An 11,730-nucleotide genomic window follows, 5' to 3' on the forward strand; every position below is an offset into this window, starting at 1 on the left:
CTATCTACTCAGAATATTGCAAAATGTGCTTTCACCGAAAAGCTATTTTAAAATCGGACACCGCGATTGCATAAAGGAGTTCTGTATCTATAATTCTTAAAATAATTGATATGTTTTTTGTGAACGTTTATCGTGAGTAATTTAGTAAATTCCCCGGAAGTTTTCGGTGGGTATGCTAGTTCTGAACGTCACATGCTAATGTAAAAAGCTGTTTTTTGATATAAATATGAACTTGATTGAACAAAACATGCATGTATTGTATAACATAATGTCCTAGGCGTGTCATCTGATGAAGATCATCAAAGGTTAGTGCTGCATTAAGCTGTGGTTTTGGTTTTTGTGACATATATGCTTGCTTTGAAAATGGCTCTGTGACGATTTTTGGCAGGGTACTCTCCTGGCATAATCTAATGTTTTGCTTTCGCTGTAAAACCTTTTTGAAATCGGACAATGTGGTTAGATTTACGAGAGTCTTGTCTTTAAAATGGTGTAAAATAGTCATATGATTGAGAAATTTAAGTTATAGCATTCTTGAGGTATTTGTATTTCGCGCCATGTGATTCCACTGGCTGTTGACTAGGTGGGATGCTAGCCCAGGGACGTTAACCATGATCACACCACGTACGACTGGTCCAATACTTAAAGAGTACGTCCGTCGTGAGATTAGCTCCTCCGTGGATAACATAGCTATGAAATAGACTTCATACCTATCGCCACTACAAGAGTGGAAGACACAGTGACTTGCAGAAAAACTACTACAGGCTCCCTTGACACCAATTCTGACTGACCTACAGGCATTGACCTGAAAATTACCTGACTACGTCAGACTCATTCTGAACAAGTTGTAATCTACCAGGATACTTGGTTTTCTTCCCTTGACATACGCGATTGTGTAAGCATAAACGCACATGCACAACAGAACATCCAATTAGGATTTATGCTAGGACCACTTAAGAGCCCAAGCAATATATCAGCCTTAGTAAAGTTGAACATTTACTTCTAGGCCTTTGACTCTACAGCACTCACCAGTTTTCTTCCCAGAAGTCCATAGGTCATCCCTGTAGACTGCCCAAAACTAGTGCACTACAGCTGTAGACGTATCATATAGTTATCAACTTATGATAATGCCTAAGCAACACACCAAGTAGGAAAAACCCTAGATATGGCATTAGAGACAATGCCATGATAATCATTTTGCCAAAACATTGGACGTATATAGAATACAGTCCAATTAGATGATTTTTGTGTGAGAACTATATTTTGTATATCTTTTGTTTATGCTGTCATTCCTCTTCGGTTCAGTTCCTTTGACACTTAGGAAGTGATAGATCCATAAACAAAGTCCCCATACAACCATCCCTTAGTGCCACAACGCCGCTCATTGGAGAATTAATGTAATTATATACACTGCTCAAAAAAATAAAGGGAACTCTTAAACAACACAATGTAACTCCAAGTCAATCACACTTCTGTGAAATCAAACTGTCCACTTAGGAAGCAACACTGATTGACAATAAATTTCACATGCTGTTGCGCAAATGGAATAGACAACAGGTGGAAATTATAGGCAATTAGCAAGACACCCCCAATAAAGGAGTGGTTCTGCAGGTGGTGACCACAGACCACTTCTCAGTTCCTATGCTTCCTGGCTGATGTTTTGGTCTCTTTTGAATGCTGGCGGTGCTTTCACTCTAGTGGTAGCATGAGACGGAGTCTACAACCCACACAAGTGGCTCAGGTAGTGCAGCTCATCCAGGATGGCACATCAATGCGAGCTGTGGCAAGAAGGTTTGCTGTGTCTGTCAGCGTAGTGTCCAGAGCATGGAGGCGCTACCAGGAGACAGGCCAGTACATCAGGAGACGTGGAGGAGGCCGTAGGAGGGCAACAACCCAGCAGCAGGACCGCTACCTCCGCCTTTGTGCAAGGAGGAGCAGGAGGAGCACTGCCAGAGCCCTGCAAAATGACCTCCAGCAGGCCACAAATGTGCATGTGTCTGCTCAAACGGTCAGAAACAGCCTCCATGAGGGTGGTATGAGGGCCCAACGTCCACAGGTGGGGGTTGTGCTTACAGCCCAACACCGTGCAGGACGTTTGGCATTTGCCAGAGAACACCAAGATTGGCAAATTCGCCACTGGCGCCCTGTGCTCTTCACAGATGAAAGCAGGTTCACACTGAGCACATGTGACAGACTTGACAGAGTCTGGAGACGCCGTGGAGAACGTTCTGCTGCCTGCAACATCCTCCAGCATGACCAGTTTGGCGATGGGTCAGTCATGGTGTGGGGTGGCATTTCTTTGGGGGGCCGCACAACCCTCCATGTGCTCGCCAGAGGTAGCCTGACTGCCATTAGGTACCGAGATAAGATCCTCAGACCCCTTGTGAGACCATATGCTGGTGCGGTTGGCCCTGGGTTCTTCCTAATGCAAGACAATGCTAGACCTCATGTGGCTGGAGTGTGTCAGCAGTTCCTGCAAGAGGAAGGCATTGATGCTATGGACTGGCCCGCCCATTCACCAGACCTGAATCCAATTGAGCACATCTGGGACATCATGTCTCGCTCCATCCACCAACGCCACGTTGCACCACAGACTGTCCAGGAGTTGGAGGATGCTTTAGTCCAGGTCTGGGAGGAGATCCCTCAGGAGACCATCCGCCACCTCATCAGGAGCATGCCCAGGCGTTGTAGGGAGGTCATACAGGCACGTGGAGGCCACACACACTACTGAGCCTCATTTTGACTTGTTTTGTTTTGTTCAGAGTTGGATCAGCCTGTAGTGTGGTTTTCCACTTTAATTTTGAGTGTGACTCCAAATCCAGACCTCCATGGGTTGATAAATTGGATTTCCATTGATTATTTTTGTGTGATTTTGTTGTCAGCACATTCAACTACGTAAAGAAAAAAGTATTTAATAAGATTATTTCATTCATTCAGATCTAGGATGTGTTATTTTAGTGTTCCCTTTATTTTTTTGAGCAGTGTATATTTCATGAGTGTTTGTGCGTTGTTAACATCTGCCTAAGTTACTGCCCAGATCTTCCAGTCTGGACGAAGGGTCCGGAACGCCAGACCCCAAATCCGGACACCCACAGCCTATCCTTGTGGCGGCATGCCCGCTGTCAGAGAGCCTACCAAGGTAAACCACCAGAGGGGGGGACCGCAACGGCGATCACCAACCAGGACATCCCCTGGCCCTTCCTGGGGTACTTTGCAGCTTCCAGGGAACCTACCAAGGTAAACCACTAGAAGAGACCGCAACGGCGATCACCAACCGGACATCAACTGCCCATCCTTGGGGTGGATTGCTCCGCTTTCAGAGAGCCTACCAAGTTCAACCACCAGAGGGGACTGCAACGATGATCTACAAACGGGACATCACGTGGTCATGATTTTATGTTGATTTGTAACTTGCAGGATAAACAAGATCCAAACCACCAGGGGGGACGTTGCCCTCTGGGTTTTCTATGCACCATCCCCCTACCTACCTCCCCCTACCCAGGCCCTGTGAGAGGGGTCATAAAATTCCAAAGGAGAATGTCCTGCCTCATGGCCACAGTATAAAGATACAGAGTGTTTTCATGGAGAGAACAAAGGATTCTTCCACCTCACAGAATTGGAGAACTGAACGACATTTATGTTCTGGAGAAGGTATAAAAGATCGGTGAAGAATCCAGCTACGAACTGGTCCGTTTGGTACAATTTTATGAAACTCATGAGAGACAATATTGCCATATTACCATAATAATGTTTATATAATAGCCTCAGCTATGGGACTTACATCTTGTAAGTGTTGTTACATAGATGCTGTGTTCATGATGCATGATTAATACATAATTGAAGGTTTATTTGATGTAGTAAATAAATAAATGATTTATTGATGTATAGAGAAGAATTTAAATGTGATGTAACAGGTAAATTAACGTTAGGCCATTGTTTGTGTTTTTATGTTCCATCCCGGAACTAACGTTCTCTGTTGTGTTACTGCTACGGAATTTGTTAATTGACTGTGTGCAATCTAACTTAAGCAGATCTTAGTCTGAGTCATAATTGTTGCTGGCAGAGGCTAAGAAAGACAGTAAAGGGACTTTCAAGGGACTTTAAGGATTCAAGAACCTCTTTTCAGGACAAGCAGCCAACGAGGTATTTTGTTCAACCTATAGAACTTTGTTTATAGTCGCGCCAAGCGCCATTTGTATTGTTGCTCCGAGCGCCATTTGTATTTCTTTGTTTCAGTACTGTATAATTTATCAACGTTACTGTGTTCATTCAAACATATAGTTCTCACGGCGTGACATGGATGCATCGGAGAAAAAGACGTGCAAGGCAATAAACGCCCGTTTCAAGGAACCAACCTGTGTCTGTTGTCGTGAAGAGAGCTACAGTGAGAACTCGCCTGCTCAACACGGGTAGGAGAGACAACAAGATCGCCGCGGGTAACGACGCAACGAAGATCCAGCAGATCAGATAAGCAAAGCCCATTACATTGTCGGCTTAGCGACAGCAAGCAACGGTGATTGGACTGTGTTGAAAGCGCAACTTTCAGGCCAAAAGCACTCTACCACAACATTCAAGTTAAGGTGGGATGAGAAGTGGTTCTACTTGGAAATTGCAACTAAGGACTCAGCTCTATGAATCGTACATACTGTGCTTAGCCTACATGTTTTGGGGATAAATCGAATGTGCTGGTGTTTGTGGTTGTTACGTGTTACGAGATTTAAAGGGAAACTTAACTCCATAAGCAAGTGAACACGTTTTGAGTAAAGATAAAAGATAATCATACATTGAAATTAAGATGAGTGTTTTATGAAAAGTGGTGTTAGCCAAGCTTAAAGGGCAATTTAAGCAAAGTTTAAAAGGTACCTCCACTGACGTGAAATTATTTTATTATGTGAAGTGATATGTGATTTAATGCATTATATGCATATTCATTCTGTGATTAAGGTTTATACTAAGTTTATTTGTACCAAAGTCATTTTCAATCTTATTTTGAAATTGAAGTCAACTTGAAGTCTAGCGAAGTTTAAATGCTGATAGTTATCTTGATGCAATACTGAAGTTTATATTTAGAAGTTAGGCTACCCACCTAGTCTTCACACAGTTAAGGAATTCATACAGTTATTAACCTTCCTGGCTAATCACATTTAGGCCTACTGTAGCCTACATTCACCCATAGCCTAATATAAATCCAATTCAAGCTCAATAGTTGAGACACATATAGCACATCCATCTCAAAATGTCAGACACAAACACTGAGACATGCCGTGAAATTACCAAATCACCTGCTCAACCCGACGCGACAGACACAGAGTCTGCAGAGGAAGTGGAAAGGCTACGAAGGAGTGAAAGAACCCGATCCCTAACAGAGAAAGGAAAAGAACTTCAAGAAGAAAGGCTGAAGAGTGTACAACGTCGGTACAGGATCATCGATGAGAAGTGGAAGTATCATGCAAGAATAGGCAAGGAAATATTGACTGATTCGGCCTCCGAGGACGAATTAAATGAGCTGATTGAGAACATGAAAAGCACCTGTTCTGATGTACAGGTCATTTATGAAGAGTTACGTAGAATGCCAACTCCTGAACCAAACCTGCGACGCAGAGTTGACACGTGCATTTCGCTTTCAGGATTTATCATTCAAAAGGCAGAAAGGCAATTTAAAGGGCATACATCAGATTAGGAGGAAGAACCTTGGCCCGATGTTGGCTCGATCCTAGACTCAACAGGTTCTCTATCAAGGCCACCGTCTCATCGATCAAAATGTGTTTCTATCCACTCTAGCATCCACTCAGTTAAAAGAAATGAGGCTGCAGCTGAAGCTGCCGCATCCAAGGAGATTTTGGCAGTGTTGGATGAACAAGAAAGGGAAGCGATAGAACTTCAAAGGCTAGAGGCTGAAGGAAAACAGCGGCTGACACAATTTGAATCTGAGAACCTAGCCAGACAACAGGCAATGCAAGACAAGCGTAGAAAGCTTGAATGTCTAGAGGAAGTGAAGAAGTTGAACGCTGCAAGAGCTCGAATAAAGGTCTACGATCAAGTTGAAGACAATTTTGAGACCACTGACTTTCTGCATGATGTTGAACCAGCAGGAGAACTTCAAGTTCTTAACCTCACAGTTCCTCCAGACCGCCCTCAATCTCTACCAGTCACAACACAAGCCCTATATGCCTCAAGTCCCTCATTTATTCCTCAACCTCTACCAGTTACAAGTCAAGCTCTTAGTTCCCAAATTCCACTTTTGGTACCTCAAGCTCCACCAACTTCAGTGTCCATGCATCAAGTGCAGAACAGCTCTGATCTGGTCAACATGCTAGCAGAAGCTATAAGTGCCAATCGTCTCCCAACACCAGAGCCTGCATTATTCACTGGAGATCCTTTGAAATTCAAAGACTGGCAGCTATCTTTCGAAACATTAATAGACAGGAAAAACATTCCAAAGAATGAAAAACTGTATTACCTAAGAAAGTACTTAGGTGGTGCCGCAAAGAAAGCTGTTGAATGATTTTTCCTACTAAGCACTGAATCAGCATACGACTCAGCCTGGCAGCTGTTGCAAAAACGTTTCGGAGACCCATTCATAATTGGGAAGTCCTTCAGAGACAAGCTGCATGGATGGCTAAAGATAAGCTCTAAGGATGGTTGTGAACTAAGAGACTTTGCAGACTTCCTCAAGAGCTGCGAGGCTGCAATGCCCCACATTAAGACATTGGAAGTTCTCAATGACTGCAATGAGAGTCAAAAGATTCTGCTGAAGTTGCCAGATTGGCTGGTATCCAGTTGGAACCGCAAAACGATGTAAGTCAGACAAGCAAACGCTGGGTACCCACCATTCAAGGTGTTTGTAGACTTTCTATCAAAGGAAGCAGATCTCGCTTGCAATCCTATATCCTCAATACAAGCGTTCAAGAGTGTGGAAAGCGAAAAACCAAAGCATCCACGAAGTCAAACCATTCAAGCAAAGACACTGTCCACAAACACAACACAGAGCAACATCCCATCATGCATTTTTTGCAAAAGAACAGGACATGTCCTCGTCAAGTGCAGAAAGTTCAGTGGACAGTTCAAGATTGTGTCAAGTTTGTGCAAGCAGAAAAGCTTTGCTTTGGATGTTTGAAGACCGGTCATCACTCAAGAACGTGTGATAACAAGAGTACGTGTGAAAGATGTCAGATGAGACACCCGACATGTTTGCATGATGACAAATTCAAGGAACATCAAAGGTCGACACCTCCAAAGGTAGACGACTACTCAAAGCACAGGGCAGACACCAAGGAAATAGCTGCAGCAGCAATTACCAACATAGTCATACAAGAAGGCCTAAGCACACAAACATCCTCAATCATACCAGTCTGGGTCTCGTCCACAAAACAGCCAGATCAAGAAGTTCTCGTCTACGCTCTCTTAGACACGCAAAGCGATACGACTTTCATCCTAGATGAAGTTGCCCAAGACCTCAACACAAACAAAGAGAATGTCAGTTTGCGGCTGTCCACAATGTCAACAGTCATACCCTGCCAGAAACTGACAAGTCTACAAGTGAGAGGGTACAACTTAAAGAAAAGGATCCCATTACCACCACTTTTCACACGAGAATTCATTCCAGCAGACAGGTCGCACATTCCAACTGCTGAAACAGCTCTAAAATGGCCTCATCTGGAACAATTGGCAGACAAGATTCCACCACCACTGGATTGCGAAGTAGGCCTTCTGATCGGCTATAACTGTCAACAAGCCCTTCTTCCAAGGGAGATCCTGTCCGGTGAAGAAAATCATCCATATGCACAGCGAACTGATCTCGGCTGGAGCATTGTTGGCTGCTCGACTCAAGCAAGTGACTACGGTGATGCAATAGGAACCAGTCACAGAATCATAGTGCGACAAGTGACACCTGCCGTGCAGCCATCAGTTGAGCTGAAGAGAGAAGTACACTTTGTGTGCAAAACTCAAGTCAAAGAGATCAATCCAACAGACATAATCAAGGTCCTCGAATCTGATTTCGCAGATCACACTGCAGATGACAACCCAGTTTCTCAGGAAGACCCTTTCTTCTTGTTTAAAGTGAAAGAAAGTATAAGGCAGAAGGAAGACGGCCACTATGAACTCCCACTTCCTTTCAAGACGGACAAACCTAATCTCCCAGACAATAAACGATGTGCAGTTCATAGGCTCACCTCGTTAGAGCGACGACTGAGGAGAAATAAGCAGTATTATGAGGATTATGTCCATTTCATGAATGACATAATAACCCGAGGAGATGCTGAGAAGGTTCCACAGCCTGAACTCGATAACCAACCAGCATGGTACATTCCGCACCACGGAGTCTACCACCCCCACAAACCTGGGAAGATCCGTGTGGTTTTCGACTGTTCGGCACGCTGTCAAGAAACCTCCCTAAACAATCATCTCTTGACCGGGCCAGACCTGACTAACACATTAGTTGGAGTGCTATGTCGATTTAGAAAAGGTCCAGTCGCCATTATGTGTGATGTTGAAAAGATGTTTCATCAGTTTCACGTTGCAAAGGAACACCAAGACTACCTAAGGTTCCTCTGGTGGGACAAAGGCGATCTAGACTCCAAACCCTCTGTGTACAGAATGAAGGTGCACTTGTTTGGGGCAGCTTCATCCCCTGGCTGCTCCAACTTTGGACTCAAGCATCTGGCATCGCAGGGTCATGGAAGGTTCAGTGAAGAGTCCATCAAGTTCATCCAGAGAAGCTTTTACGTCGACGATGGCTTAATAAGCGTAAAGTCACCTGCTGAAGCCATACATTTGGTGGAAGAGTCAAGAACCTTGTGCAAAACAGGAAACCTTCGGCTGCACAAGTTCGTGTCCAATGACAAAGAAGTGATTTCCGCTATACCACTTGCAGAACGTGCCCAAACCAAGGATCTAGACATGGCCCTAGGATAACTTCACATCGAGCGAGCACTTGGAGTTCAGTGGTGCGTCGAAACAGATGAATTCCAATTCAGGGTCGTAGTTAAGGAAAATCCACTGACAAGGAGAGGTGTTCTCTCAACCGTCACTTCCGTCTATGATCCGCTGGGGTTTGTGGCTCCCTTCATACTTGTTGGCAAACAGATCCTTCAGACGCTATGCAGAGACAAAGTAAGCTGGGACGAAGATCTCCCCGAGCACATTCTGCCACAATGGGAGTCATGGCTTAAAGATTTGCCTCACCTTGCAGCCCTGAAGATCCCAAGAAGCTACCTTTCATCAAGCTTTGGCGAGGTCAAGCGATATGAGCTTCACAACTTTTCAGATGCAAGCCTCAATGGATATGGTGCATGTTCGTATCTCCGAGCTATAAGTGAAACAGGACACATCAGTTGCTCACTTGTCATGGGGAAGACAAGAGTAGCCCCTACCAAACTAACGACTATCCCAAGACTTGAATTGTCGTCAGCTGTGACTTCAGTCCGTAATGGTGATGTCGCCAAAAGAGAGCTCGAGATTGAAAACCTGCAAGAGTGTTACTGGACGGACTCAAAGGTGGTCCTTGGCTACGTGAACAACGACGCCAAAAGGTTTCACACGTTTGTAGCAAACCGGATCCAACGCATAAGATCAAGCACAAACTCCCATTGTGGCAGAATGTGCTCGGGGAGATCTTCGTCCCAGCTTACTTTGTCTCTGCATAGCGTCTGAAGGATCTGTTTGCCAACAAGTATGAAGGGAGCCACAAACCCCAGCGGATCATAGACGGAAGTGACGGTTGAGAGAACACCTCTCCTTGTCAGTGGATTTTCCTTAACTACGACCCTGAATTGGAATTCATCTGTTTCGACGCACCACTGAACTCCAAGTGCTCGCTCGATGTGAAGTTATCCTAGGGCCATGTCTAGATCCTTGGTTTGGGCACGTTCTGCAAGTGGTATAGCGGAAATCACTTCTTTGTCATTGGACACGAACTTGTGCAGCCGAAGGTTTCCTGAACAACGGCGATATGTCAGCTCTGAAAATAACCCAGCCGACCACGCCTCAAGAGGGCTAAGTGCAGTTCAGCTGAAAGAGTCTAACTGGCTGAAAGGACCCGACTTTCTTTGGCAGCGGAGTCTTTCACGTGAAGAGGAAATGGTGGGAGAAGTAGAAACAACCGACCCTGAGCTTCGCAAGACCCATGTCCACGCAGTCAAGACGAAAGAAGTGATCAATAGCGAATCGCTTCATTAAGTTTTCTGACTGGTCCAGAGCAGTGAGAGCCATCGCCAGGCTCCAGAAATTTGTCAGGGAATTCAAAGGACTACAACCAAGAACAAATGAAGCAACTAGCCTTGAAGAAAGAAGAAAAGCGGAAATCTTCATTATCAAGCTGGTGCAAGAAGAAGCCTTCGCTGAAGACATCCATAAAATCAAGCTCCAGAAAGAACACACCATGAACAAGCGAAACAAGTTACACCAGTTGAATGCCTTCTTGGACAAGAACAATGTCCTCAGGGTGGGAGGACGGCTATCCCAATCAGCATTGCACCATGACGTAAAACATCTCGCAATACTTCCGAAGAAATCCCATGTGTCAGCCCTGCTCGTCAAACATCATCATGTGCGTGTACACCACCAAGGAAGAGGCATGACTATGAATGAGTTGCGTGCAAACGGAATATGGATCTTGGGATGCGGAAATATTGTCTCCTCACACATTTACAAGTGCGTACAATGTAGGAGATACAGAAGAACTACAGAAGTTCAACAAATGGCAGATCTGCCGGGTGAGAGAACAGAGACATCCCCTCCCTTTACTTACTGCGGTCTTGATTGTTTTGGCCCCTTCATCGTAAAGGAAGGAAGAAAGGAATTAAAACGATATGGATTGTTGTTTACCTGCCTATGCTCCAGAGCAGTGCATATTGAAACACTAGACGACTTAACAACAGACGCATTCATGAATGCACTTCGAATGTTTGTAGCTATCAGAGGACCTGTGCGCCAATTGAGATGCGATCGGGGAACAAATTTCATGGGCGCTAAAAGAGTGTTTTTTGAGTCGCTCAAGGGAATGGATCAAGAACGTCAACGAGCAATCGGATGTGAATTCGTTATAAACGTCCCATCAGCAAGTCACATGAGTGGAGTCTGGGAGCGCCAAATTCGAACGATTCGGAGCATTCTGACTACCATGCTCGAATAGTCCGCAAGCAGACTCGACACCACAACTTTGAGAACATTCCTTTACGAAACAATGTCTATAATCAACAGCAGGCCACTAAGTGTTGAACATCTTCCTGATCCCACCGGTCCAGAACCTCTCACTCCTAACCACATACTAACTATGAAATCTTCAATTATTCTGCCCCCTCCTGGACAATTCTGCAAAGAAGATCTCTATCTGTGCAAAAGGTGGAGAAGAGTGCAGTTCCTAGCCAACGAATTCTGGCGAAGATGGAAACGAGAATACCTGCTAAACCTCCAACAACGACAGAAATGGCAAAGAAAATCACAAAACTCACAAGTAGATGATATTGTGATTCTACAAGATGACAGCTCAAGAAACGAGTGGAAGCTTGCCAGGGTTGTAGAAGCTCATCCTAGTGCAGACGGCATGGTGCGAAAGCTGAAGCTACTAGTCAGTGACACTACACTTGGTAAAGGAAAACCACACACTAGATCAGTCCACCTTGAAAGGCCTATTCACAAGGTAGTTAGTTACCTTACTAGAGGCTAACTAAATCACATACGTTCATTCAGACTTAAAACATTTTATTCATTATTTTCATAATTTTGTTTAAA

Source organism: Salmo salar, chromosome 17 (assembly GCF_965601325.2).
Source record: "Salmo salar chromosome 17, fSalSal1, whole genome shotgun sequence".
NCBI lineage: Eukaryota > Metazoa > Chordata > Actinopteri > Salmoniformes > Salmonidae > Salmo > Salmo salar.